A 16,148-nucleotide genomic window follows, 5' to 3' on the forward strand; every position below is an offset into this window, starting at 1 on the left:
CACTATAGATGGTTAGGCGCTTATACTTACATCAAACCCTACGTAATGTACCACCCCCGGCCGAGTTAAAATGCGTAACCGGAAAAGAAGGTGTGCATGCCTGGCACGAACACTCAAAGCGTGTTCTAGCGTGTTGCTCGTATTGACTCAGAGCAAGGGTGAGATGTAGGTGTAAGGGCAGTGCGTGTTCGTCGGGAACCTAGTGCATAAGATCGGTCAAGGCCCGTTCTTACACTGAAAATTGCGAATTGCGAATTACCGTTGTAAATTAAAATGTATGTAGGGGTTTAGGCAGCTGTTTTCCCATGTTTTTTAAAAAAATAAAAATATTAAAATTTAAATAACAAGTTATAGCCTCAACATTTGGACGCAAAAAGTGTTTTAAAATGCATTTTACAGTAGTTTAGTTGTTTTGCAACCATTAGTTTTCAAAAAATGTAAGATTTGACAAAAACAAAAATTTAAGCGAAAAAAAAAAACTTTTTGCGATATTAAACATCGAAAATTTTCCAAAATTCTGAAGATTTTTAAATCTCGATCAAATCGAGTTGAGTAAGATTTTTTTTTTTTGCTCACAGACTAAATTGGTTAAGAACCGATTGTTTCAATAACCGATTCCATCAGATTTCGTCGACTGATTTCGGCAACCGAGTTTTATTGTTTATTTGATTTTGGTTACCGCAGTCAAACATTGATCGTGGTAGATCGCGGTGGATACTTTTCTACCACAGTTTTTTTGTGTAATCAATGTGGCAGATGCTTTGGTGGATTTTTGACAGTTCGAATCATTTGAAGAAAATCCACCAAGGTTAACCAAAACCAAATTAACAATACAATTCCTATTTTTATGTAAAGTTTCCACAGAAGTCTATTGCCCGGTCAGCCGACTCGTTGGCCGATGAGTCGGCCGAAAGCCAGGGATGCCACATTTGAAGATTTTCTAGCACAGGCTCAATGCTCAAACGTATTGTTTCGTATTGTTGTATTGTTATTCGATGATTTTCAATCAAATGAATTACTCACTAAAAAGATGTTTTGAAAAAGATGTTTTGCTTCTTTTGCCAAAAACTGATTTGTAAAATATTATTTTGCCATCAAGTTAAACTCATTTGCGTTTTTGTGATGTGCCCGAAAATCTTCAAAATCTGACATGCCTGCCGAAAGCGGCGAATTGGGTATTAAAGCCCTGTGTAAATTTTTATGTACAACGGTAAAAAACACAATTCTAGATTAAATTTTCAAAACAAACTATCCCTCATGGGTTTCCTATGCAGATAGGGCCTTTTGAAAATTTAATCGAGAATTAAAAACGATTTCCGATCACTTTTTTTTATTTTTATGCAAAAAAAAAAGTTGTTGACTAGACAACATTTTTTCGTTGGATCAACTATGGTCCTCTTGGAACAAGCTGTTAAGTAGGACCTTTTCTGTCAAGAAGGACCGCGAGGTTAATTTTTCAAAATTGATTTAAAAATCCATTTTAAACTCTTTGTGGTCGTACAAAGGGTCATTGTACTCAAAAAAATAAGCTTTATCGTTGTGAACAATAATATCAGCAATCTAAACTTAATTTTAGGACCCAATTGGGTACTAAAGCCCTATGTAAATTTTTATGTACAACGGTAAAAAAACACGATTAATAACCATTTCTGATTATCAGTTCCCCTAAGATTCCAATATATCTATTTAGTTTTTCTTCCAGTTAGTTTTCCTTCAGTTAGTTTTCCTTCAGTTAGTATAACTCGCCTTCACACAAAGCCGTCGTTTCTGGTTGCACCGGAAGCAAAGCAAGAACGCCCCAGCAGCTGGACACCGAGTTGCGGCTGAGGACAAAACGCAAAGGCCAGCAGAGCCAACCAAGACCCCTACACAATCCCCCTTCCCTTCCCACGCCTTGTCGTTAACATCAATCCCTTCCCTACTAACCCCGAGTAGGCCGCGGGTAATCGGCTCCCCTCCCACTAACATTTACACACAAGATCCTCTGTAATTATTAAGTCAAATGTAATTACAAAAGCCGACTCGGTCCTAACCAGGTCCAAGTACCGAAAAGGACCTAATAAAAATAATTTTATGAAAAAAAAACCATTTCTGATCACTTTTTTTCATTCTAATGCATTTTTTTTAACAAGACAACATTTTTTCGATGGATCAACTATGGTCCCCTTGGAACGAGCATTCAAGTAGGAGCTTTTCTGTCAAGAAGGACCGCGAGGTTAATTTTTCAAAATTGATTTAAAAATCCATTTTAAACTCTTTGTGGTCGTACAAAGGGTCATTGTACTCAGAAAAATTAGCTTTATCGCTGTAAACAATAATATCAGCAATCTAAGCTTCATTTTAGGACCCAATTAACGAGTCCGTTCTGTACTGGTACTGCGGTACATCATTCACTTGGTTAGAATTTTGCCCGAATTCTGCCAGAACGCCGTGACTGGGATAAAACAGAATGGTGTAGCAGGGCACAGCTCTATTGGTCGACCAACGTCTGTCATTGAACTTTATTTTTTTCAGAATCACCCTGTGTTTTTCAGACAAAAATAAACAAAGTGGGTTTTTTCCTTTGGTTGGTCCAACTCGCCAAGGTTTTGTTTAAAATTGAACTTTTTATTTATCTGGTCTGGTTCCAGCGTGAGTGCAGACGGACTTCTCCGATTGGCTTTGATTGGAGAGCTCAGCCGGATGCAGGTCAATCTGGTGGCTGCTGGCGGAACGCGGAGGTCGCTCGGACTCGGATGCACGACGAAAATCAGACCGCGGTAAATACGGTTTACGCGAGCTTCAAGACGGTCGCGGAGGTAAGCGTCCGGAAGCAATTGCCGAGTTTGGTGAACAACATCAAACAGCAGTTTAGCGCGACCGGCAAACCGGTTAAGTGATTCCTTGCGATCAGCAGGTTCGCACCATAAAGGCCACCCTCAAGGACGTCGAAGGAAAGTGCCAGCTTACCAGGACAAAAGCACAACACAGGTGCCACAGGTTTCATCCGCAACCTACCGGTCTACTCGATGACCGCAAAAAAATTCTGGACTGTTGATCAAGCACCTGCAAGACTTGAGGTCCGCCAAACTGTTTGAGAGCAAGCCCTACATGTACGACGGCGTGAAGCTGATCAACCTCAACGTAAACGCCCTTCTGCTGGAGAACCACGACAAAAACACAACGAGGCGGCCGAAGCGGAAAAGCCCAAGCGCGCGGGAGGAAGAAGTGTAAATCAAACGCAAAAAGCGGAATCCGAGAAGCGAAAGTGGACGGAGGAGCAGGCCAAAGCTGCTGATGCGGCCGCCACCAACGCCAAGCTTGCCTACAACGACCTCAACCTGGTTAAATTGCCGGTGGGCACGGACTAATCTAACGGAGGTTGTACACCTTTGTCGAAGAGTAAGAAAATTTCAATTCAATTCAGTTTTTTCTTTAGTTTATGGACCAACAGTAGTTTTGTAAGTGCAGTACAGAGTTTTGTGGGATTCTTTCAGCTGTGTATAAGACATTTATCACAATCAACCATCAGCCAACCATTCTGGCAACCATCAGCTTTCTTGGTTGCATGAGCGTCGCGACGCCTTCTCTGAACCTTGTTCAACGGCGGTGTTATAAATTCTGAAACATTCTTAATAGTGTACAAATCGTTTCGCACTCTCCGGCAAAGTTCCAGACTTCTTTTTTAAAGGTCCTATAAGCTGTTGTCTTTTATATGTTTATAGGTTCATTTTTAGATGTTCCCTGGAACACGAACTATGAAATCGTAAGGTTTTTGAAAAATGCAAAAACTGTTAAGGGGCTCAAAATTGGTAAAAAACAAAACGCATCGACTTTACGGGTTAAATTCCATTTAAACTTCAAAGTCAAAGCACAAGGTCCTGTCGCAACCAATCAAGCACATATTTGGGATTCAGACTCAGAACACCTAGGGGATCATGTCCTCAAATGCCTGCTAATTTGACTCATTTTGTTACATTCTAATGCATATCTAAAAATTGTAGCACGCATAAACATAGAACACAAGTAACAGTGTGAGGAAGGCTCCAACCACCTTATAGGTGGATTAAGTATCGTTTTTTGCTGTAGTCGCACACAAGCACATTTTCGATTCTCAAAATCAGAACAACTTATTTTTGAGGCAGAGAATTCGCTCACAATTTGCGAAGTTCGTAATGTTTTCTGCCAGTCGATAAATTGTTCGTATTCTCTGAGTGTTTTATCACTTTTCAAAATAACAACAATTAACGAGAAAACAAAATAATTCCGTCTTGCTCCAGAGCGTTAAAGTGGTTTCAAAATGTAACGATGTAAAGGGAAAGCAGCTTAAAAGTTCTTGAAAGCTTCACTGAAGAGAAATTTAGGCGTTAGGCAAAATTGAGAGCTTTTGATAAGCAAGCCAGAAAATTATGTAGTATGCATTTGGGAGTTTTTGGGATTGGGAAGCATACTGATACTGAGCGCTCGGTGCGTCTTCACTACGACAAACGCAAACGTGGCTCATACGTTGGGTTCATGCCAGACACGAAACCGAGCCGACGAGCCGACGCATGTCTTGGTGCCTTCCTCGCATTCATACAGTGAACACACTACACAGCCTCAAAAAGTGTATAATAGTATAAATAACACTTATTTTTTATCAAAATATCTGAGATCCGGCCTCAAAAAAGTGTATTAGAAACACTAAAGTACTTATAACTTATGATAGGGTTGTCGGATCTTCACTCTTTTGGGCTTGTTGAAAAGGTATTTTGATTACATATCCAACGATGGGACGCATGATAGACCTGGACAACTTTTTCATCAAAATATTTGAGATCCGGCCTCAAAAAAGTGTATAAATATCACTTAAGTGTTCATAACTTTTAAATTTTTTAAACGCGTTGGAAAGGTCTTTTAATTACCTTTCTAACAATTTACAGCATGACACGTTTTCTTACAAAAACCACCCTTTTTACAATCTTCCGAAGTTTAGCAAAAATCGTTTTTTGGCATAACTTTTGAATTACGTGGGACCCCAAGACGGATCGAATGAGACCAAAGCGATCCAAAACGGTTCAGCCAGTCCGGAGATAATCGCAATTCGCAATTCGCAATTTTCAGTGTAAGAACGGGCCTTGACCGATCTTATGCACCAGGTTCCCGACGAACACGCACTGCCCTTACACCTACATCTCACCCTTGCTCTGAGTCAGTACGAGCAGCACGCTAGAACACGCTTTGAGTGTTCATGCCAGGCATGCACACCTTCTTTTCCGGTTACGCATTTTAACTCGGCCGGGGGTGGTACATTACGTAGGGTTTGATGTAAGTATAAGCGCCTAACCATTTATAGTGTGCCTATCAACTTTCATTAAAGCAAAAACTGTTTTATTTTTAGTTTGAATTCAAAAACTTATTGTTATTTACTGTGTATTGTTTTCTCCTGAAATATTCCCTAATGTTGAATCGTGTTTATCTGTTGCTATTCCTTTTGTCGCGGTGTTTTGTTACAATTTTTGGTCCTAAGCATGTTATAAAAGTTTACCAATAAATACAATAGTAATATTTGTGTTAATCCTTTAACCATTCCATAAATTGAGTGTGGGCTCAAACCTAACTTGTTTGAAAAAAGGGTGTAGATTGAAAACAATTGACAGTAAAAGAGAATTTGTTTTATAAAAATCAAGTATCAATAGTAAGAGAATGATAAGCGTATTTTGAAGAATAAAAATGAGAAGCTAGATGTATTAGATGTAAAATTAGACAATAGTTAATAAATAGAGATACAAAACAAGCTTAGATTAAAGTAATGATAATTTATAGCACAGATAAAGAATTATTCAAATAAATAAATTCGCAATAAAATCAAAAAAGATTAGGCGAATGATAAATAGACTTGATATTACTAGTACATTAAGGAAAAGTATATTTTTAGGGGAAAAAAACAAACAAAACAGTTTGTTACAGCAGTATCAATTGGTAAAAAAAGGGTGGAAAAGCTTTGAGAGATAAGAGAATCAAAAGTTAGTAAAATTTAAATCAAATGTTGGATATTAAATAGAAGAATCAGTGAAAAAGTGGGAATCAGTAGAGCAAAAATAAAAATAGGAGATAGGTGGTAGCTGTGAATGAAGAGAAGAGAAACCCCGTTGTGCGATGTTTCAGGTACATCCACAGCAGTTGACTCAACATACTGCGAATCAAAACAATACCGTCTACAATCACAAATTACTTCCCTTTCCCACATTGTCGCGCCCCTTTCTTTTAGCCGTCTCGACTCTCACCCGCGGTGGTCAAAGGTTTACGATCCGTTTCCACAGGCCACCAGCTAGGTCATCATGAAAACCAAGCCAACGTGGAGGTAAGAAAATAGGACACTCGCAAGGAACCAGAGTACGATAAGAATTTTAAAGCATTAAAATTTGTATTCGGCATATATCAGCATTAATTTGGCTTATAAGGGAAATTTTTTAAAATTCGCAATTCGCAATTCGCAATTTTCAGTGTAAGAACGGGCCTTGACCGATCTTATGCACTAGGTTCCCGACGAACACGCACTGCCCTTACACCTACATCTCACCCTTGCTCTGAGTCAGTACGAGCAGCACGCTAGAACACGCTTTGAGTGTTCGTGCCAGGCATGCACACCTTCTTTTCCGGTTACGCATTTTAACTCGGCCGGGGGTGGTACATTACGTAGGGTTTGATGTAAGTATAAGCGCCTAACCATTTATAGTGTGCCTAACAACTTTCATTAAAGCAAAAACTGTTTTATTTTTAGTTTGAATTCAAAAACTAGTTGTTATTTACTGTGTTTTGTTTTCTCCTGAAATCTTTCCTAGTGTTGAGTCGTGTTAATCTGTTGCTATTTCTTTTGTCGCGGTGTTTTGTTACAATTTTGGTCCTAAGCATTTTATAAAAGTTTTTCAAAAGTACAATAGTAATATTTGTGTTAATTCTTTGATCACTCCAAAAAATGAGTAAGGGCTCGAACCTCATTTGTTTGAAGAAAAGGGTAAAGATTGAAAACAATGGACAGTGAAAGAAATATACTATTTGAAGAATCAATAGTAAAAGAAAGATAGTAATTTATAAAGTAGATAAAGAAATTAACAATAATTAATAAATAGAGGTAAAAAAACAAGCTTAGATTGTATTGAGGGCAATTTATAGGCCCAAATTTGAATATTGGCCCAAAATGAATATTGAATTATTCAAATAGACAAATAAAGAAAAGGCACATGATAAACAAAATTTACTGCCAAATTAAGGATTGATTGATTGATTGATTGATTGATTGGTTGGGAAGGGGGAAAGCAGGGAAAGCAGAAAGTATGTTACAGCAGCATCAATTGGTAAAATAGAGTGAAAAAGCGTTGAGAAATAAGAGAATCAAATGAGTAAAATCGAAATGGAGGATAGTAAACAGAGCCGCGTTAGAAAATCAGTGAAACAAAATAAACAGAAGATAGGTGGTAGCTGAGAATGAAGAGAAGAGAAACCCCGTTGTGCGATGTTTCAGGTACATCCACAGCAGTTGACTCAACATACTGCGAATCAAAACAATACCGTCTACAATCACAAATTACTTCCCTTTCCCACATTGTCGCGCCCCTTTCTTTTAGCCGTCTCGACTTTGACCCACTGTGGTCAAAGGTTTACGATCCGTTTCCACAGGCCACCAGCTAGGTCATCATGAAAACCAAGCCAACGTGGAGGTAAGAAAATAGGACACTTGCAAGGAACCAGAGCTATACTGTCTTGATCAAGTATGATCTAACAGGACTACGGACGTAGTCAGTGACGCTCCTTCCAGGATGTTCCTCGCCTGAGCGTCAACTGAAGAGGTATCATCAGCATCATTCGCACTTGGCCTGCTAGGGAAATTTTTTAAAATTGAATTTATAGATCCGCAAAATGCCTAGCGCTTGAAATATTTTCTATTTAATTTTATTTATTTTCCAAAGACTGGGTGTTATATGTACGTAAATGTATGATTTTAAATTAAAAAAAAAATATCATATTAAATATTTTTTTTATCAAACACCGGCATTTGGTGCAAATTAGGACACATGTATCGAGTTAAGACAGCTATTTTAGCCATTTTTGCATATTGACTTTGGTTAAAACAGGAACAGAACAGAACAATCAGTATGTACACTGATTTCCAAATTTATTGCTCAAATATCTCTTGTGCCTTTTCATACTGTAGTCCCGATTTGCCCCAGTTGGTGCTAGTAACGTAAAGATGATAAAACATAATTTAAAACTTATCTAAAATTATACATTGACTGGTATCACAAATAATGTTGTCGCTTCTTGTTATTTTTGGACATTTAAAGAAAATAAGCTTTTCTATATAAAAAATACATAAAAGAAATTAAAATACATAAAGAAATAAAATATTTATTTTAATCACATTGAATTGAAAATTGTGGTTCATATAAAAATCAAACCATAACACGGAAAAAAATGTTTAATTTCTTGTAAACTATCTAAAAATTTTCGCCCTTGTTGAGATTGAATTGTACACTATCATCAATTAATAATATTGAGTTAATTCTATGATTTTAAGCTTGAAGAACATAACCAAAATGGTAAAAACATAGATTTTATGACTGGTCCAAACATTTCCCGGGATTCCGAAAATATTTTTCCCGTTTCCCGGGAATTTCGAAACCCGGGAAAATTGGACGCCCTAGTTCTAAAACCTGAACGGTAAATCCAATTGAGGTCAAATTTTTTTCAGAAGCTTGATTATGGTCTGGATTATGATATGGAGAAAAAAAAAACTAAATAAAATGCCAAAGAAATAGTTTTGGAATTTGGCGAAAAATGTATTTTTTTTTTGGATAAATTAACGAATTTAACATTTCAATTCTCCACCGAATTTTTATTTGAAAACAACCTGATCAGGTGAAAACATATTCCGAGTCCCCTAAAAAATGGATAAATTGAAATTTGGTATGGAACTGGTTCAGGTTCAGCAAATCCCCTTTCAAATGCGCCCAAGAGAGCTTAAATCCATAAGACTTCATCCATAAAGTACGTCACGCTAAAATCAGCCAAAATTCGAACAGTCAGTCCGAACAAAGGATCCTGGAAGAAGATATGGTTAGATTACGCGCCATGTTCTTTCTTGTCAATATTAATGTTTGCAGTACATTCGAGCATCCCCGAGCTGTATTACACTCCTTAATGCGGCCAGACCTGCTGCGTTGCATTTACTCCTCTCTGCGGACGAATCACATTTCACAGAATCTACAGGGGAGGAAATGTGAGTGGACATACCATTGCCAATGCCGATTCGAGCAGAAGAAACAAATTTTCGAATAGTGCAAAATTGCTTCTTTTGACAAAGGAAAATACAAAATCGATGAATTTTCGGAATAACTGTACATCCAAGAATCCCTTAAAATGTAACACAATCAATAAAGCGGCCAGGCCTACTGCGTTGCCTTAACCGCAGAGACAATGTTTCTGTGAACGGATCACATTTCACAGAATCAAGAGCGAAGGTAGGATATGTGGACATCCCGTTTTTCTCGAATTCACAGTTTTTCGTAAAACGAAACTTTAGAAAGTTTCACAAGATCACTTAATCAACGGAATTAAGTCTAAAAATCAAAAACCATGTGCCATTCTTTAGAGTGGACAAATATCTTCTTGCTCTTTGGCTAAGTTATTCTCTAGAACACGATCTCTAGGGTCATGAGTTTTTAATTGTTTGAGCCACATTGAACCACTCTTACAAACACCCAATCGAGCGTAACTATAATTTCTCCTTTCCCACATCATCTAAAAGAACTTTTTCCTTCCCAGAATCAACAGCGAGTGCGAGCAAACGCCGACCACACAAACCCTAGAGAGTGTGGACGACGACGCGCACAGCAGAAATAGCTACTTAAATAAATGCAAAAAAACACGCTACTCTTGATTCAGCAGTGCGCTCTACGCGCAAGAGTTCCCAGTGGCAAGCGGCAACTGGAGAATCGCGCAATCACGGCCTGGTGAGCACACCAGAACGAGCTGAATTGTCAGCAAAAATGTGGGCTTGTACGTACTACAGCAGTGAGGTAAAGGGCAAAAAACAATGAATCTGTGCAATTATCAGCGCAATTTGAGGCTCTGTTCTTTGAAGCTTGTTTGTGTGGTACCGAACAAAGGTTGTAACTTGTTGTAACCGGAGAAGTTTAGTTTTTAAATAGGTGTAACAAGCTGCCTTTATATTCAATTGTTAAAATTTGAGTACAAACGCAACAACTTTGAATGTTACAAAAATTGCAGCAACAACAACAAAGGTATTGAGTAATTGAAACAATTACCCAAGTAACAGTGACTAGTCGTAATCCCTCTCCTGGAAGAAACTTCCCTTTCTCAAACACACGAAACAAAAACAATCGATAAAATGCAAATGCCAAAACCAGCATTCCAAGAATTCTCACCAAAACTGTTCCGTCGACAACGGCCAGACCAACCACGGATCGGTTCCGATTGTTATCGCCCAGCCAAACCCCGTCTGTTGTCGGGCACTGTTACGATTCCGTCCCTGGACCACTCCTGCCTGCCTGCTTTCCACTCCCTTCCCCCCTCTTCACACCCCCTCTACTCCACCAGCACCGCGCTAGCTCGGGCCAAACAAGAATCGCTCGCGACGGACGGGCGCGGTCACGACGCGGCCGGAATCCACTGTAGAACGCTGCGCGGACCTGTACTGCACCGGGCGGTCGCGAATTCACTCCATTTTGGGACGCGCGTGGGGGCAAATTTTGCCAAAAATGTTGACGACGTTCGATTTTGGAAAATTTTCCTCCTCCGCGAGCTGTCAAAACTTTTGTGGCTGTGTGTGACGTGAGTGACGCGGGTGACGGACGGCGCGCCAGAGGTCACTCACGCGGGCGCGTTCCTTTTGACAGCTCGAGGGTGCTCACGCGCGTGACAGCGCTGGCACGGTAAGAAATGGTTTTGCGTTGAACGTCTCAAACCAGTTGTTGAGATTTTTTTTAAACGTTTTCGCAGTTAAATTTTCTTTGTATTTTGAATTGAAAAATTCTCCAAAAATAATTTTTCTACTAATTTTTAATCATTAAAAAAACACTGAAAAGAAGGACTCTTTATATTTTAGAGAATTGTAGCATGAGCATGGTTGACTGCCAAGAGCTGCTACTCTGTTATTGACAGATCAGCTGAAGTTAAACAATGAATCAAAAATGATCCGTTCTAAACATCCGTTCACTGTTTAACCTCTGAAGATCTCTACTTTATTAGTCAATACCGGCGCCCTCCCAAGAAGCCTGCAGTTCAACGAAAGGGAGGAATATTAGTCCGATAGTTGAAATTGCATACTCATCAAGCACATAGTTTTTCGCTATATACTTGTTGATACCGCTTGAGACCGTTGAATCCACAGCATCTCCTTCAAGCATCACGTGATTAATATTTTTTTTGGGTTAGTAGGATAAGGTATTGGCTTTTCGATGCCTCCCGAGCTACGACGCTATGGGGAGGACTTTCATAACAGACCCGTCGGCAAGCCTTCCGAGCAACGATGCTATGGGAAGGTCTTTCTAGTTAACACACAAAATTACTCACACACAGTTATTTTGCTCCACTATTAACTCAACGATCCAAATTGTCAGTGCGTCTTTCGATCATTATATAGAAATGGCTTTTCACCGCAAAAAATAAAACCTTATACGAAAAATTTAAACACAATCCACCCGACGCTGTGCCTTCCGATCAAAGATGATATAGGAAGGGCTTTGAAAATCACAAAAAATCACTTTTCACTCCGAATATTTTTTACGACCACGCGCTCCCTATTCCAATTATGCACTGATGATGCTGCATTTTCAGAGGGTTATCTTCTCCTCGCAGCACACAATTCACGACAAAAATGCGAAACAAAAGGCTCACACAAAAAAAATCACTTTTCACTCCGATTATTTTTTACGACCACGCGCTCCCTTTGCCAATTATGCTCTATTAAATTTTAGAGAATTGTAGAGTAAAACTTTAGAAATTTTACTTGTTTTATGTGCTTATTCCAACGTTTTGAAAAAAAAATCATTCTTTCTAGAATTAAATTTGGCTGTATTTTTCACAATCGTTTCAACTAAAAAGGCAAATAATAATTATAGAAGGTGGTTAAAAACAATCAAGCTATCCACATTAACGATCCCCAGGTCTTTTGTGGTCTTATTGTAAGTTTCTGCTCGAACCTAGGAGCCCGAAGGCCTTCACCCTCTAACGCCCATGATTACTCCAGAGCACCACTAATTTTTGGATTCAAAATTCGGAAGGAATCGGTCAAGAAAAATTTCAAATGGGCAGCAGCGGCAGTGGAAGCAATCCAGAGAGGGTGAAGAAAAGCCCCAAGAAAACGCTCCCTCTTTTTTGTTCTGCTGTTCGTGAAGCTGTTTCTTGACCCCTTTCCTTCCGATCTCCATACTGGCCTAAACACGTAAAAATCTCGATTTTGCTCTGGGCCCGAAGGCTTTAACGGGTAGGGCAACTAAAGCTCTTTCTACTCCAAGGAACCTTTCACCCTAGGGTTCGGGCAGGGAGACGATTCCCACACCTATTCCACACCTAACGGCCTAACAACAACCAAGGCCGGTGCCGACGTTTTACTTCCCCATCCGATGGAAGGTTGGAGCAGATGGGAATTGAACCCATGATCATCCGCTTACAAAGCGGACTGCTTAACCATTCGGCTAAGCCTGCTGCGCACTGGGGGCAAATTTTGAAAAAAAAAACCTTTAAACAGCTAACTAACTCAAACGGGGTAAGAGTTTACTGGTACATAGGAGAAGGGAATAAGTTGTAACATAACCTTTGAAATAGATTATAGTTAAAATAAGACATTAGTGAGTGGTTGCTACTAGCGATAGTGACCAACAGCTATAACACTTTAGATGGTGCAAAATCTGGGGCCAGAGATAAATCGGTCACCGGTGTTTTTTTTTTTCAGGAAAAAAAGTTTTTTCGCTTTTTGGCTGTAGCGGCACAATTGAGTAGTAAACCACCAAGGAAAAAAAATGATTTGTAGAAATTTGTCATGTAGATTGAACAATATAACCGATTCAACGAAAAATGTACGCACTCTGCTAAGAAATCAAAGGTTGGCTTGAGACATTTATCTCTGTAAGGGCAATATTGTACCGCTCTCCACTCCATTAGACAGTGAAATGAAAATCGTAAAACTGGCCATTTTAAAAGCAAACCAAAATAATCTTATAACGCACTTATGATCTTCTGCACATTTACTCGGATTAGTTTTCAAAAAGCCGTAAGAGCCATTGGTAAACAGAGTCCTTTTTGCATCGGTATTCGACCTACTTACGAAAAACTAATATCAAAAATGCTCGAGATTGTTCATCTACACGTCCTTCAAGTGCCCCAAACTTAAAATAAATGAAATTTTGTTTCATATTCGAGAAAAACAAAAAATAGTGTCAGAGGTCACGATGGCTCTTACGGCTTTTTGAAAACTCATCCGAGATTTCCACAAATTTAAAAACAAACCTCCTTGAAGTGTACAAATTGGTTGGATGACGGCCATTTCTTGGATGACGCGACAACGAAAGAAGAAGATTAAAAACACTCCTCTCCATTTAATGCCTTTTATCATGCCAGAAAATAGCTTCGGTCAGATAAGTTTTTTTTAGTATATGTTTTATAAAAAATATATTTTAAACTTTGAAATTCTCCGCCAATGCAAATAATAACAGCACACTAAAAATTTGTACACTGAAGATCATACCCCTCCTCACCCCGCTAGTCTAGAGTAGTTCATGTCTCGACTGCGCTTTGGTGCTTTCGAACACTTTAGAACAGTTCTGGAGTTTTTATTTTAAAAAAAAGGACCTATAAACCACCAAAAAAACCAAAAAAAAAACTCCAGAGTTGCAAACTAGGGAATGTGTCTTAGATAGTTTTTTTCTGCTATAGTTTGAGGTGTGCACTTTGTTGAAAGCTTTTTGCGATTTGTTGCAAAATCACTAAAATCAGCAATTTTTCTTCTTTACACAGGCATGTACATCAAAGATATGGCGAAAAAATAAAAACAAGTTAAGTTTAATGCGGTATACGCACTTGGTAAGGAACCGGCCAAAATTCAAATGGACAGCTGCAGTAGCAAAAGCAATCCAGAGAGGGTAAAGTAAACCCCCAAGAAATCGTTTCCTTTCCATTGTTCTGTTGTTCGTAAAGCCATTTCTTGACCCCTTTTCTTGGGAGGTGCGTATTGGCCCTAAGATGCAAAATCGAGATTGCAATTGAAAACGATTTTACAAGCAAACCTTCTACAGCTTTTTTTTTGTTTGGTTGATTGTGTAAATGTTGAGAAATATAAGTTTTTCTTGCGGTCTTTATTTTTGATCTTTACGATGATCTGAAAAGTGTTCTCAACAGGAAAGAAAATACTGACGCTCACGATTGATTTTAGAATTTTGATATCAGAAAGACTTTCGTTAAGAACAAAATAGGAAATCTGGAAGATGGTCCGTATATTTGTATATTTTTTTAAGCTATCGCAGAAACAGAACACTGAAGAGATTGAGTCATACTTCGTTTGGCAGAATTGAAATGCTCTCTATTAGTCAACAGCATTTATGAGATATGCCGGGACCCGTGGTGTAGGGGTAAGCGTGGTTGCCTCTCACCCGGTCGGCCTGAGTTTGATGTAGTGTGTAAATAAATGTTTACCATTTTAAGTCATTATACTAAAGGAAACTACTCATTTATGGTAATTATGAGAACAAGATTTTCCAAAACGCACGCACGCAAGCATGTCATTGAGGAAGGTCGCGTTGTCATATCTAGAGACAAATCCGATCTGAATACATATGAGAAATCACGAGCCTTCATAATATTATCCACTACCAGTTAGAATTTATCCAGTCTGGTAGACAATCTCCCCCCAAACAGCGCAAGAATCTCATCACACTGTAAAATAAGTTTCTTTTCAGCTTGATGGCCATTCACCTATGCCACGAGGGTTTTTTTTTTGCTTGCTGCCTCCATTCGGCCAGGCTAGAAAAGCGAACATTTACTGCCGCTCGGAGCGAGATCATGGAAATCGCCGAAACCGTGGTGTAAGAACATAAAATCGGCTTACGCGACCGAGGTCGTAAAAGTATACACGCGACGATGGACGCGAATTTGCACGCGGCACTCAGTTGGCACAGTACAAAATATCATTGAATTACAGGATTACACTGTATGTTCTGTCAAGTTCAAAACGATACTAAATCTTTGAAATGAAAATTATCATTTTTTTTTTTTAATTAAAATTTTTCATAACAACTTTTTTTTTCGGTGCCTTTGTCAACAAAGTCACTCACTCAACAAACGAACCACTCACATGGCAAAATCGGTCACTCGCGCAGCTCTTCAGAACGGGAAAAACAAGTGCTTTCATCGCTATTTATCGATACGTACATGAACTTCCACGTGCGGTCCCGCTGGAGATTTGGTTCCGGCCGCCAAATGTGTTCTGTTCCCGGAAAATCCAGACGATTTTGCACCAAATTTCGCGAAAAAACTTTCGGTTCAACAGCAGCTGCCGCACAGCACCAACACGGGGCACTCTTTTTTGACAGCTAGGTGAGTGAAGGTTATGCACGATTCGCATAAAACTATACCGAATTGGGTAAAATACAATATTATTATCATGAATTTTTTTTTTTTTGCTTTTTGGAGTTTGGGCTTTTTAAAAGCGGTTTCAAAAACACAAAACAGCAAGAAATTAAAACTTGGCAAATTGGACCTTTTTTTAAAACCCACAGATATGTTTATTTTATAAGAGGACTGCAAGAGGAGGGAGACAGAGGGAGACCGATTTCTTGGGGCTTTTCTTCACCCTCTCTGGCTTCCTTTCGTTGCCGCTGCTGCCCATTTCTAGAGTTTTTTTTATTAGGTCCTATAAACATATGAAAGACAATAGTTTAATGGTTCTTTTTTTTAAAAAAAAGCTCGGGATTTGAATTTTTTCTTGACCCGTTTCTTCCGAAGTGCGTTCATATACCGCGCTTAAAAACAGTAAATAATAGCCCTTTCTCAATCAGTTATTTTGACAGTGCAATGAGTGACTCGGTGAATGAGAGTCATGAGAGTGCTCACAAATTTGGCGCGTGTGAATCGAAAATCGGATGGCATGGGCTAGTGGAAACAAAATGTTTTGT

The 16,148-nt window shown here is 38.9% G+C and overlaps 1 protein-coding gene across 3 annotated transcripts in view; it reads right to left on the reverse strand.

Moving 5' to 3' along the window:
• Positions 1-15,557, reverse strand: part of LOC120425364 (proline-rich protein 36-like) — a 31,605-nt gene extending 16,048 nt beyond the window's left edge. For 2 of the 3 annotated variants that reach the window (XM_039589870.2, XM_039589868.2), the window contains exon 1: positions 10,407-10,809. The gene's annotated coding sequence lies outside the window, so the exon portion shown is untranslated. Of the gene's footprint in view, positions 1-10,406; positions 10,810-15,405 lie in introns of those variants that run through there. The other variant, XM_039589869.2, reaches the window with a different exon arrangement.
• Between the last annotated feature and the right edge of the window lie 591 nt (positions 15,558-16,148).

This window comes from Culex pipiens, chromosome 1, assembly GCF_016801865.2.
Source record: "Culex pipiens pallens isolate TS chromosome 1, TS_CPP_V2, whole genome shotgun sequence".
NCBI classification, from domain to species: Eukaryota; Metazoa; Arthropoda; class Insecta; order Diptera; family Culicidae; genus Culex; species Culex pipiens.